General features: G+C 49.9%; 1 long non-coding RNA gene across 1 annotated transcript; it reads left to right on the forward strand.

Moving 5' to 3' along the window:
* The first annotated feature begins 5,272 nt into the window (after nucleotides 1-5,272).
* LOC138452673 (uncharacterized) lies at nucleotides 5,273-11,652 on the forward strand. Its single transcript, XR_011260305.1, has 3 exons — nucleotides 5,273-5,448; nucleotides 5,596-5,727; nucleotides 11,366-11,652. It is a non-coding gene; the product is annotated as an uncharacterized lncRNA (long non-coding RNA).
* The last annotated feature ends 2,605 nt before the right edge of the window (nucleotides 11,653-14,257 follow it).

The raw sequence follows: 14,257 nt of genomic DNA on the forward strand, positions 1-14,257 counted from the left end.
CTCTTTGGCACGAGGAACAGCAGGCCTGGCTGTCATGCAGACGGCCATCCGCAATTGGTGCTACATAAAATCTGGCTTTTCATACAAAGACCTTGTCCCCCGCTTGTCTGGTAGAGCTCTGGCCAGTTTTTCTTGCATCCGCATATCTTTTCATGCTCTGTTTCTTGGAGGCATCCACGCCTAGAATAGTCTTCTCACCATTGTCTGGGGCACTTGCAATGTGGGGGAGTCTTGTCCACATTTTCCATCCAAACAGCAGCTCATAGGGACATGTCCTATTGTTCCATGCATTGAATTCCTTTAGTCTCAGAGCATGTTGCACACCGTCAGGTTCCGCGACATCGAGTGCAGCTCGTTTTGCTGAAAAACCTTCTTTAGACTGTCCATTAACCTTTCCTGTGAAGTATACCCATGTACTGCATGAATAGAGCAAATTCTAAGCTGCTTAATGGTGGACATTATACTACTTTAGTGCCTTTGGAATTCCCCATGCTGAGAAAATATTATCCAGCTCTGGAATGACAATGCTGGCTGCCACGCAGAGGAGATCATTTCTACAAGGGTGAATCAGGAACACTCATCCATGGCGAACATCCAGTATTTCTTTTCCCCAAAGGGCCTGAGAAAATCAACTGATAAGTGAGTCCAGGGTAACAACAGCATTTCTGACATTAGGAGAGGTTCTGGATTACTAGGTCTAGATGTACTCTGGCATAGATGACAAGCTTTGATCATATGCCCCATCATTGCATATATTCCCGGGAACCGAATGGTGTCTCTGAGTTGATGTTTTGTGGCCACCGTTCTCGTATGACCTTCATGCACTAGGTCCACAACTTGTTGTAGATGAGCGGGTATTATTATTCCCTTGCCTCACATTATGAGATCCTCTGCTGAGACTGAGAACTCATCTCTTGCTTGAATGCATACAACTCTGTTGTGGACCCTTCCTTCTCTTGAGTACCTTCCAGACCTGTTTCTCTCCATCCCCTGGATCTGAACAGCTCACAAACTTTCCTTAGTATGCTGTCTTCAATGCTGTGTTCTTTGATGATTGTTGGTGTAATCGACGAGGGTGGCCCATTTTGGGTGAGGAAGTTGACATACTCTTCGGCCATGTATACTTTTGTTGAAGAATCTGGCAGAGGATGTCATACCCACAGTCCGCTGGATTATATTCTTTTCCTGGTTTGTGCATAGTTGTGAAAATGAAATCTTGTAGTCTTAGACCCTATCACTCTCTCTGTGGTAGCATCTTGCATTGAGGATTTCTGTATATAGTATCGAAAGCATGCTCTTCAGTTACTATAGCGAATGGTTTTCCTAGGACAAACATCTGAAAATGTACACGGGCCCATATGACTGCAAGCCCTTCCTTGTTGGGTTGAGAGTATTGTTTTTCCACATCAAACAGGATTTTTCTGGCATGGGCAATTACTGTTCTGTCAGTTTCTTGCCCTGGTCGATGTTGAGCTGGAATTGTTCCTAAACCCACTGGACTGGCATCAACCCTCTGTTGCGTACACATGGCTGGGTCAAAATACACCATGTGTTCTGCTGACGCGATGTCTGTCTTGATCTTGCACCTCGAAATACATTGTCTACAGGTGCATTATAAATGGCAAATTAATAAATTAAATCTGCGCAAATGCTTGTTCACACTTGTGGGACGACTGAAATGCTATTCCTGGTGTTCCCTGAGTGGGGCACTGGTGGTGGCGAAGTCTCTGAGGAATCGGCTTCAGTAGCTTGCCATACCTAGGAATCATCTGACTTCACTGACATCTTCTGAGGACGAGATCTCTGAGATGGCGGCAACTTTCCCTGGGCTGTGATTCATCCCTTTGTGTGAAAAGATGTGTCCGATAAACTTGAGGTGCAATTTGTGAAATGCAATTTTATTTAAATTTAAGGTCAACCCTGCTTCCACCAGCATGGTACACACTTGTTGTCAAGCTTGATTGTGCTGTTCAGTGGTGGCCCCAAATATCAGAATGTTGTCACTATAACTGAAACAGTTCCTCACATGACAAATGACCTTTTGGACGCTCTCTTGAAAGATCTCTGCTGCTAATGATATGCCGAAGCTGAGTCTCCTGTACCTGAATAAGCTGATGTGCATGGCAATAGTGGTGATACATCTGGATTGATAATTAAGTGTGATTTGATGGTACCCTTTGTTTAAATCAAGCTTTGTGAATACTCTGGCAACATTCAGTAGACTGATCATGTCATCTAGGTGCATCCTCAGGTGTATTTTGTGGCCATCACTTTCTTTGCTTGCTGCTTGTCTACACATATGCATATCTTATCAAGTGTTGGTATCTTTGGTACCGCTACAATGTGAAATGCCTATGGCATTGGACCTCTAGCAGGTTGAATCATGTCCTTGTCTAGTAGACATTATATGTCTTTCTCCACTTGGGGTTGTAGATGAATTGTCATTCTCCTTGGATGTTGGGCTACCGTTATTATGGACTCATCCATGTGGAGAGTAACTGGGTCCCCTTTTAGACATCTGAGGCCTTAGAGTAAAACTTGAAATTCTCGCATAATTGGTGTACTATGCTGCAAGGTGAATGTTACTGCTGCATTTTAATTACAATGGCTGTGGGACTACCTAGTACGTTGCGTCCACGGACCTTCCCTTGTAGTACCTGGAGCTTAGCAAGTGCTCAACTCCCTTTGCACTTGAGCGTTGTAGAGAACATTCTGCGATTGCGTACCGGGCTTTCGCGATCCACTGTAAAATGTTCAGTTCTGACAGCATTAACAGCAGTGGAGGTGTCATTTTGCAAAATTCTGACATGCACATGTTATTCAATGTGGCACCTGTATCGATGGCAAATTTGTCCTGATGTTCGCCTATCAGTATATAAACATCACTTTCTGGCAGTGTTGCTAAGTCGTTCATCATGTATGCATAGTCGCTCTGATCACTTTCTCTGGATGATGAGTGGGAAGGAGATCTTCCTGTCACTTGTTTCACTTGGTTTACAAGATCCCTATTTACACTTAATGTCTCTTCTCAGAGTTTAGCCATGCACGCCTACTTTCTCGTCTGGTGGGCATGACGTTATGTCCTTGTATTCTGCTGCTTAAGTAATTGCAGACGGTCACCATGTGGTTCTCTCTACCACAGTTGGTGCATTTGAATCCAAATGCAGGACATCTCGAGCCTTCTTCATGAGGGAATGGTAGGCCGCACCGGTAGTATCTTCCTGTTCATGGTACCTTCTTGGTGGGTTGTTGGTGGTGTATTTGTTTCTTTCTCCTTTAGTGATCTGGTATACTTGTTCTTTCACAAATCCTTTTTTGGTGTTGATCTGTCAAGCCTGGGTGCCTGCTCAGGTTTCAATTCTGGCCATCAGTAGTATGGTTGTGAAAGGGAGTGGTTCACAGAATAATTTCTTCTGAAAAGCTGATGACAGGCCTCTGATGATTCTCAATCTGATTGCTTCCTCATTCATAAACTTATGGAAATCACAGTGAACCACCAGTTTGTGAAGTCAGGTTGCGAAAGTGCCCATGGATTCACCTATTAACTGGCACACAGTGGTGAAAGTGCGCAGCTCATGATCTATATTTCATTGGGGGTCAAAATATGTGCTTAGCACTTCCTTGAGATCCACACGTGTTTCAACCTCATCTGGCAGGAAAGTGAGAATTAGATCTTCCACTTCATCTCCTACTACATTCACCAACAATCTTCTAGCAAATTTATCAGGCGCATGATCATCATGGGCTGCAAGGTAATTTTCAAATTTCGTAACCAGCACTCCCACCGTGGACCCAATGCCAAGGTCAGAGGATAGAGTTTGGAGTGTGAAGCTACCCAGGGAACAGGATGTATGTGCATGCACTTATGCGTGGGAAAAAATAAACACACATGGAGCCAAATGTGTAAGTGCAATCCTCTTTAATCCCTTGCACCAGCCACTGCCATGCGTGTCACAAAAAAGCACTGCGCATGCATGAGCGATGCGCTTATCTGATTTGCTTTATGTCTGGGTGATGAGTCAAGCTTGTCTCCCATTAATCGTGTCTTTCCCAGGCAACGACAGTACTGACACTTATCTAGCATGCACATAAGATACATTCAAGGGTAGTAAAGCAACTTCGAACAGACACATAATCTACACATTCTCTTAAGGCCATCTAACAGTACTCAATAGTGAAAGGGGCAGAGAAACATCCGAATCCAAGAGTAATGAACGAACGCACCATGGTTACACCTGCTGTCAATGAGCCAATAACATAAAATGAGTGCAGACCAAACACACCCTCTCCACCGAGATCTAGCTGTGTTATGCCATTGCCAGCAGTATGACACATCAGCCCCACAGCAGACCCGCCACTGGCAGGGAGACCCCACAATGAGCTCATTTTGTGGCCCAGGGTCACAGTGTCTGTGATGCACACGAACAGCCATATGGCTCCCACAGGACATTGAATATATCAACTGCAGCTGACTCTGCTGGCATTCCATCAGTGCACTGGTGTGCATGCCGAGTTCCCAGGATTGACACATAGCCATTTCTTTCACTTTTTGCAGGTGTGTGTGTGTCCAGGTGAAGACTTTCAACTATGCAGACATGTGGCTGCAAGATGAGCGCTGAAAGATAATGCCACATCTAAGCTATAACAAATTGTATGAATACCCACAACCATGCAAATAAACAAGCAATGGAGAAGGCATGTATCAGCAAGAGTTGCATTAAGAACAAAACACTCTAAGCCCCCATGGTTAAACATTTTGTTGAGAAAGCACATTACTTTGAGAGTTTTAGCTGGACAGTATTGGTGGTGGTTAAAGCCAACACTCTTTTTTTATCCAAAATCAGAAACTCCTACAAAAAGAACAACTCATTTTCCGAACTCGTAGTGACCTTCATGGGTTAAACGATGCTATTGAGTGGCACAAAGTCAAGTAAGTGCCCCAGCACCAGGTTGTTTTTCCCTCCAGCCCGGGTTTCTCTGACGCATTCCCTCCTGGTCAGTTGCATCTTTTTTTCAGAGGCACCTTTCTCGAGTTTCAATTGCCTGACCTTTTTTTTTTTTTTGTTCTGTTAAGATAGCTTTTATGCATCTTGTTTTGCACTCTTTAGATCTATCCCTTGCTATCCCAAGGTCTACCTGTAGGGGTCTTGTTCTGGCCGACTTGAGCCGTGGTAACGACACTGTGAAGGGACATCTTCTTCTCCTTCTTTTTCTTCATTCGCCTCTCAGTACAACCATTTACTGATGGCTGCCTTTGCTGTGTGTGGTTTTCCCTCCGCAAGGGCTGTTGGGAAGTTTTTTCATTTAAAATCTCAAGTTCAGCCGATGTGCAGTCCTGAAGGGATTGCTAACGGTGAACGCCTGCACTTTGCCCTGTAGGCTGATCTCTCCAATGGGCGCTGGTCTTGCGGTCTTTTTGAGGCGCAATATTTACAAGCGTGAGCGAGGGTAAGTGTCTGTTCTAGACGCGATACGGGCGGTGGCCTCGTAAGCACATGTTTGCTTGATGTGAACTCCGCACGCGGAGGTTTACAGTTGTACCTCTGTTGGATCAGCTCATTAACTCTATCCTCCCCCTTCTTACATTTTTTATAGTGGATTTCAGCCATCCTGGTGAAGGCCGCTCCCCATGGGCAGACGAGTGCACATTGCACACGCCCCCACCACGACGCCTAGCTAACTTTTCCACTACTCGGCAGCCGCTGTAACTTGTCTTCAGGGCGCCTGGTGAGTTTCCTTAATGTCTTCTCTCTTGAGAGTATCCATGATTAGCCATTCTAGTTTCAGGGCTGCTCAGGGACACACACTGTTTAGTGTTTGTCAGATCGTTAGTCAGGGCTATGCAGCCCGCCCACATCGTTGTGTGGGCAGACCGCCGTTGTGGTCTTAGTTCCCGGCAAGGGAAGTGACGTTGGGCTAGGGAGGGGGCGGGACATGGGAAAGGCAGTTGTTCCTGTTGTAAGGGATTAAAGAGGTCGCACTGTTCCCCGGCTCCCGTGTGACTTATTACGCGGTTCGGGGACCCGCGTAAAACCCCACATTTGGCGACGAGGGGTACGCCGTACCCACTCGCAACCCCGGGGACCCGCAGGCGAGCGGGTGCTGCGCATCGGCGCAACGCCGCCACTCAGGCCAGGAGCACCGCGGAGGTCCGAGGTCGAGCGGCGTGGCGGCGCACCTCCCGTAAACAAGAACCCGCCGGAGAGGCCGCAGACATGAGCGGCCGCAGCGGTCGAAGCCGCGGGGGAGCGGCTGCATTTGCGCCTGCAAAGGCGAACGCGGGCCCGGAGGCAAACGGCCAGGGTCCCGCCTCCCCCTCCCCCCACATCAACCCGCGATCGGCGGGCGGCCCGGAGTCGGCCCCAAGGCCCAAGACATAAGGCCAAATACAAGCACCTGTCCAGGGAGGACCCGAGACGGCCAGTAGGTCCAGGAAACAAGGCCAAGCACACGCACCAGCCCGTGAGGGGCACAAGGACAAGCCATAGCCAGTGAAGAGGCTGCTCACCGCCTACACGTGCCGCGGGCTGCCACATTGCACAACACAAAGCGGCACAGAGGTGCCTGGTGTCCACCACCGTCGCACCGGACATGTCGGCCCCAGCGAGCCCCGTAGCCTCCTCGTCAGACGGATCTGGAGCCGCGAATGATGGCAATCAACAGGCACCAACGTCAGGTACCGCCGCTCATAATTTACCACTACCGGGCCCCTTTGATATGAGAGACACATCCAACCTAGGACCCAGATGGGTCATATGGCTCAGGGATTTCAAATTCTACACGGGGGCAATAGGTCTGACGGACAATGCGATGCTAAAAAACACCCTCTTCATGACAGTAGGCCCCGCTGTCAGGGACATCGCAGGCGAACTGATGAACGTAGACACTGTCACATATGCGGAACTACATGGGAAGCTATCAGAATATTTCACGCCCCATACAAACATTGACTACGAGCGCCACGTCTTTCACACTACGAGACAGGAGAAAGGAGAGTCCCTCGACAACTTTGTGATGCGCCTACGCATCAAGCTAAAGTACTGTGAGTTCCATAGGTACTCTAATGACGAGGCGCTAAGATCTCAAGTCATAGCAGGCTGCATCTCACAGCCATTCAGGAAACAGCTTCTCCAGAAACAAAGGTCCCTGGAGGAAATCCTTGCACTTGCCAGGATGGAAGCAGCAGTTGAGTCGCAACTCGACAGTCTAGGCAAAGTCACCATTCAACACCCGCCACCGACTGCGGAGACCATTAATAAACTGTACACCGTGCCCTCACCGAGTGGGAAAGGAACAGACGCCACGTGCTACAGATGCGGATTTGAGTATCCGCACGCGGGTGACTGCCCTGCGGTAGGACAAAAGTGCGCCGCATGTGGCGGAATGGACCACTACAGGGCCGTCTGCAAAAATCCACTGGGACAGGGACCCAGCAGAACGAGACAACAAGAGAGAAGGAGGAGCTTGCGATATAGCCCACCAGCAGGCAGAGGAGATGAAGACCAGCCGGGACCCAGGAGAGAAGAAAAACCACGAAGGAGCGCCTACGCCAGAGACGACAGAAGGCCTTCGGACGGATCGAGGCGATCGCAAAGAAGACGGTTCGTCCGGTACATTGAGATGAGATCCCCATCAGGCAGTGAATCCCAGTCATCAGAGGATGATCAACGGAAAAATGGGTAAGTGTGGGCTCTCAACAACGCTCAGCCACCCAGCACAGTCCGACGCTCCTGCTCCAAGTCAACAACACACCGTTAGAATTCCTCATAGACACGGGGGCGACTGTCAATATAATAAGCGAACAGGCGTACAACTCACTCCCCAGCCCCCCAAAGATCCGAAAGGCGTCAGTGGATATATACCCCTACGGCGCCACGACCCCGCTGCCATGCAAAGGAACTATATCTGCATGGTGCGTGCATAAATCGCACGCCGCAAAAATCACGCTACACATCCTGAAGACGGAAGCCAACAGCGGGTGCATTCTCAGTTTTAAGACAGCCGTCGAGATGGGTTTGGTGCACATCCTGTATCAGTTAATGGCCCATAAATACTTTGCCAGACCGGATGCCATCGAGCAAACATTCCCCAACCTATTCAAAGGCCTAGGAAAACTAAAGCACCGGAAGGTACAGTTGCACATAAACCCGATGATACCACCCGTCGCCCAGCACTACAGGGGCATTCCGATAAATATACAACACCAGGTCGAAGAGGAGTTGGACAAGCTAATCAAACTCAACGTTATTGAACCAGTCTCAGGGCCCACTCCATGGGTGTCCCCCATCGTTCCCGTCCCCAAGAAGTCACCGGACGGATCCATACGCCTGTGTGTCGACATGAGGAGAGCCAATGTGGCAATTGAAAGGGAAAGACACCAGGCGCCCAGAATCACCGACATGATACACCTGCTACACGGGGCCCAGGTCTTCTTGAAACTGGACCTCACCAAAGGCTATCATCAGATTGAGATCGCGCCCGAATCCAGGTACATCACGACATTTGTTACACACCTGGGTCTGTTCCAATATAAAAGGCTTAGTTTTGGAATATCCTCCGCAGCAGAAATTTTCCAGGAGGAAATACACAGAGTCATCAGGCACGTGCCCAACTGCCTGAATTACTCGGACGATGTCCTTGTATTTGGAAAGACCAAAGAAGAGCACGACACTGCTCTCCACAGAGTGTGCGCTGCACTGCAAGAGGCAGGACTAACGCTCAACAAAGCCAAATGCGAGTTCGGTAAAGGCTCCCTACGATTTTTCGGCCACATATTCTCGGACAAAGGGATGCGACCAGACCCGGAGAAAGTGGCGGCACTCAACTCAGCCGCACCCCCAACGAACACGACGGAGCTTCGCTCTTTCTTGGGACTGGCCAGTTACTGCTCCAGATACCTAAAGGACTACGCAACCATCAGTAACCCGCTGCGCCTCCTAACGTGCAAGGATCAACCCTACACATGGTCCACAGACTGTCAGAAGGCATTCGAGGCGATACGAGACGCCATTTCCAAGGCAGAGGACATGGCATACTATGACGCCAAAAGGCACACCGAGGTGATAGTGGACGCCAGCCCCGTAGGTCTGGGCGCCATACTAACGCAAGTTGACCCACTGGAACCGGCAAATATATACGTGGTCGCATACGCCAGCAGGAGCTTAACCCCGACAGAACAAGCCTACTCACAAGCAGAAAAGGAGAGCCTAGCGGTGGTATGGGCATGCGAATATTTTCATCTGTTTGTGTACGGCAAGGAGTTCACCATCATCACTGACCACCAGGCACTGATCACAATATATGGAGACCCCAAGTCACGGATGCCGCCCAGAATAGCCAGATGGGGCCTACGACTGCAGGACTACAAATTCGTCATCAAGCACCAGCCTGGAAAAGAAGATAATCCAGCGGATTATCTGTCACGCCACCCGACCGGCCCAGCCACACCACACCCATCCATCGCTGACGAATATCTCAATTACGTGGTGCATCACCTGCAACCGCTACCAGTAGGATGGGCAGACATCATTACACACTCAGAACAAGACCCGGCTCTACGCATCGTGCGACACTGCATACAAGAGGACAGAAGGGCGCACATGCGTCAACAGGCACAGCACGAATCGGAAGAGGTCCGAGAAGACGTCAAACTGATAGACCATGTCCGGGACGAACTCTCCATTGTCGATAACCACGTAATACTCAAAGGGTGCAAAGTGCTCCTCCCGAAGTCGCTACGCACCAGAACAATCCAGGTAGCACACGAAAGTCACCGAGGAGTGGTGGCCACCAAGAGACTACTAAGGGAAAAAGTGTGGTTCCCCAAACTGGACGTGATGGTTGAGGAAATTATAGGACAATGCACGACGTGCGCACAGGTAGCACCGCCTCCGCACCCAAACCCACTCCACATGTCGCCACTACCGAGAAACGTATGGGAAGAACTGGCGGTGGACTTCTTTGGACCCCTAAGAAATGGCACATATGTGCTAGCGCTAATGGATGAACACTCCCGATTCCCGGACGCCCAAATCGTGGACAGCACAGCAGCATCCAGCGTTATTCCGGTACTAGACCGTATGTTGTCCACATATGGAATACCCAGGATCATAAAATCTGACAATGGAGCGCCATTCATGAGCACAGACTTCGAGAACTTCGCGAGGTATATGGGCTTCCACCATCGGAAGATAACTCCGCGATGGCCTCAGGCCAATGGAATGGTCGAGAGATTCATGGCCAACATCAAGAGAACCCTGCAAATAGCGACCATCCTCCACAAACCTTTCGAACAAGCACTGTATCAGTTTCTCAGGGACTATCGCCACACTCCCCACAGCACCACGGGTGTATGCCCTGCTGACCTGATGTTCCGCAGGCCAGTACAGACACGACTGCCAGAAGATGCCCGCGCAGCCGAAGCCACGCCTCTGGAACAAGAGGCCAGAAACAAGGATGACACCGCCAAAGCCAAAATGAAGGACACGGCTGATCACAAAAGAAAGGCACAGGAGTCGAAGGTGGAACTGGGAAACCAAGTGTGGCTGCGGCAACCGAAACAGCGCAAGGAGGACGCCACGTTCGCACCGGAACCGCTGACGGTCACGCAAAAGAAAGGTACGATGATTACGGCCCAGAGGACCGACCAGTCCTCCGTTACGAGAAATGTGTCGTATTTCAAACCCAAGAGGTGCTACAGGGAGGATACACCGAATCAAGAAGCAGACAGCGAAGATGACCTCGCCCTTGACAGGTATTACGTGGAGGAGAGCGAGTCCTCAGAAGGTGAGGACAGGTCATCACCACAGGGCCTAGATGAGCAGACACCGGGCTGCAGAGGTCGACCTCAGAGAAGTCGTTTCAAGCCCCACAGACTCATAGAAGAAATGGCTCCCGTGTGACTTATTACGCGGTTCGGGGACCCGCGTAAAACCCCACAGTGTTGAGTATTCATTTTGAATTATTTGCAGATTTCACTCTCTCTGTCCAGGGGAGGGGGTTCCCTCTCATATACTTTTTCAATATTTGTACCAGTTATGTTTGTTTTGCATGAGGAGTAATTACATGCTGGCATATGCCCTAGATGGGACGCACATGCACGTGTAAACAGATGGTTTTTAGAGGCTTTACATGAGTAGTGTTTTTGATACTATTTATATGTATTCTTTACAGATAGTGATAATTATGAAAAATGCATGAATTGCTTGAAGACAGAATTATTTCTAGCTCTCCCTTGTACCACTACCACTCTGATGCTAGGTAATGGAAGTATTTATTTTTCTGTTGCCTCCCTTATACAGATTAAACCTGTTTTTTGGCTGTAGTGAACACCTATACTCACACGTTTTTTTTAAATGTCTTTCAGCAGCACCTTTTTGGTTTGAGCACTGTAATATGTTAAGGTGCCTTGTTGATTGGAAAAGAGAAAAGTGACGGAACAACAAAAAATCCTCCTGAAGAAAGTTTGAATGAAAATATATGAACTGAAATATGTCGAGGCATTACACCAGTTATTAGAACATCTGGTTTGTGTATTAGGGTCTTCATTGACCAAAATGTTTTTCTGCTTCTGTACATGTCATATGAAGCTGTATAACAGGAGTTGCGCTCTAGTCCAGTCTAAGACTAATGTCTGATTGTTACAATTGACTTGTTGAGCTTTGTGTCACTTGTACTTTATATAGTTTTTATGATGTTTTTTAATGATTATTAATAAAATGTGTATTTTGTGATAACATGTTGGTGTAGCTGATTGCGTTGTGCTCTACCTTTGCTATTTGTATTTATGTATCAGCAATGACATTATGCGGGATTGGAAAGTGGCTAAGCACACCAAAATTAAGAACTAGTAGTCTAATACTTAAAGTATCTAGAGCTTTGAGGTAGCTCGTGGGAATCTCTCTAAAGTTAAGGGTGCAAGGGTGAAATAACTGACTCTGACATCAAAAGTCAATAACATGCATAAAAAACAAACAAAGTGTCCATATTTCATGGGCACTCCCGTCCCTTGCACACCTATATCTACTGAAATGAAGTTTCAGTCAACCTTCAAGAAAGAATATTTCTTATATGAAAATTTATGAGATTAAGGTAAATGCTATCCTTCATCAAAAGATACATTTTCAGAATCTTTGTGATTTTTTGATCGATAGTTTACTTAAACATGTACATTCAAGGGTAGGCAGCCGGCGTGAGGTGAGCAGCCCATCTATGGGCACTCGTGGGTTTCTTGGGCCCAAGACCAGGCCCCCAGTCCCCCGAAGCGTCCCTCTCCCACCCCGCACCCTCTTCGTGGTCTCTGTCCCTCCCGCCTCCCGTCCCGCCAATCCCCGCTCTGATTGGGCCTTGAGCCCTAGTCGAAAGGGTCTAGCGACCCTCCTCACACCGGCCCCTGCATCCACTGAAGGCAGCCGGCGCGAGGTGACCAGCCCATCTCTGGGCACTCATGTGTTTTTGGGCCCAAGACTAGGCCCCCAGACCCCCGAAGCGTCCCTCTCCCACCCTGCACCCTCTTCCTGGTCTCTGTCCCTCCCGCCTCCCGTCCCGCCCATCCCCGCTCTGTTTGGGCTTCGAGCCCTAGTCGAAAGGGTCTAGCGACCCTCCACACACCGGCCCCTGCATCCACTGCAGGCAGCCGGTGCGAGGTGAGCAGCCCATCTCTGGGCACTTGTGTGTTTTCGGGCCCAAGACTAGGCCCCCAGGCCCCCGAAGCATCCCTCTCCCACTCTGCACCTTCTACCTGGTCTCTGTCCCTCCTGCCTCCCATCCATCCCCGCTCTGATTGGTCCTCGAGCCCTAGTCGAAACGGTCTAGTGACCCTCCTCACACCGGCCCCTGCATCCACTGCATGCAGCCGGCGCAAGGTGAGCAGCCCATCTCTGGGCACTCGTGTGTTTTTCGGGCCCAAAACTAGGCCCCCAAGCCCCCGAAGCGTCCCTCTCCCACCCCGCACCCTCTTTCTGGTCTCTGTCCCTCCCGCCTCCCGTCCTGCCCCTCCCCGCACTGATTGGGCCTCAAGCCCTAGTCAAAAGGGTCTAGCGACCCTCCTCACACCGGCCCTTGTATCCACTGCAGGCAGCCGGCGCGAGGTGAGCAGCCCATCTCTGGGCACTCGTGTGTTTTCGGGCCCAAGACTAGGCCCCCAGGCCCCTGAAGCGTCCCTCTCCCACCCCGCACCCTCTTCCTGGTCTCTGTCCATCCCGCCTCCTGTCCCGCCCATCCCCGCTCTTATTGGGCCTCGAGCCCTAGTCGAAAGGGTCTAGCGACCCTCCTCACACCGGCCCCTGCATCCAATGCAGGCAGCCGGTGCGAGGTGAGCAGCCCATCTCTGGGCACTTGTGTGTTTTTCGGGACCAAGACTAGGCCCCCAGGCCCACGAAGTGTCCCTCTCCCAACCCGCACCCTCTTCCTGGTCTCTGTCCCTCCCACCTCCCATCCTGCCCATCCCCGCTCTGATTGGGCCTCGAGCCCTTCATCACTGGTCCACCCAGGGCAGCCCTCTGCCCGGCTACCCCCTGCGGCTAAGGGCCCCAAGGCCAAGGGTGGCTCCAACAGAGGCGGCTCCAGGAAGTGTCAGCAGGTGTCCGCAGGGGAAGCCAGTGGCCAGCCGTCAACCAGCAACTACAAGGAACAGTAAGGTAGGGTGGCTAGGGTTGGGGAGAGGTACAGCTCTACCCCAGATACCTGTCTACTAGGCAAAACCAATGTCTATCACTGTGATCACCCCCCATTGCCCCAAACTGCATTGATGGGCCTCTCTCCCACTATATGGGTGTCTCAAACTTAGCAGGGCCTCTGTGACCGAATTGTATTGTGCGATCCCAAACTGCATTGATAGCATGGCCTCTGTGACCAAATTGAACTGTGTGATTCCCAAACTGCATTTATAGCAGGGCTTCTGTACCCAGATTGCATTGTGTGATCCCAAACTGCATTGATAGGCCTCTCTCCCACTGTACAGGTGTCTCAAACTTAGCAGGGCCTCTATGACCGAATTGCATTGTGCGATCCCGAACTGCATTGATAGCAGGGCCTCTGTGCCCAAATTGCACTGTGTGATTCCCAAACTGCATTTATAGCAGGGCTTCTGTACCCAAATTGCATTGTGTGATCCCAAACTGCATTGATAGGCCTCTCTCCCACTATACAGGTGTCTCAAACTTAGCAGGGCCTCTGTGACCGAATTGCATTGTGTGATCCCAAACTGCATTGATAGGCCTCTCTCCCACTATACAGGTGTCTAAAACTTAGCAGGGCC

Source organism: Ambystoma mexicanum, chromosome 4p, assembly GCF_040938575.1.
Source record: "Ambystoma mexicanum isolate Mex_15411 chromosome 4p, UKY_AmexF1_1, whole genome shotgun sequence".
NCBI lineage: Eukaryota > Metazoa > Chordata > Amphibia > Caudata > Ambystomatidae > Ambystoma > Ambystoma mexicanum.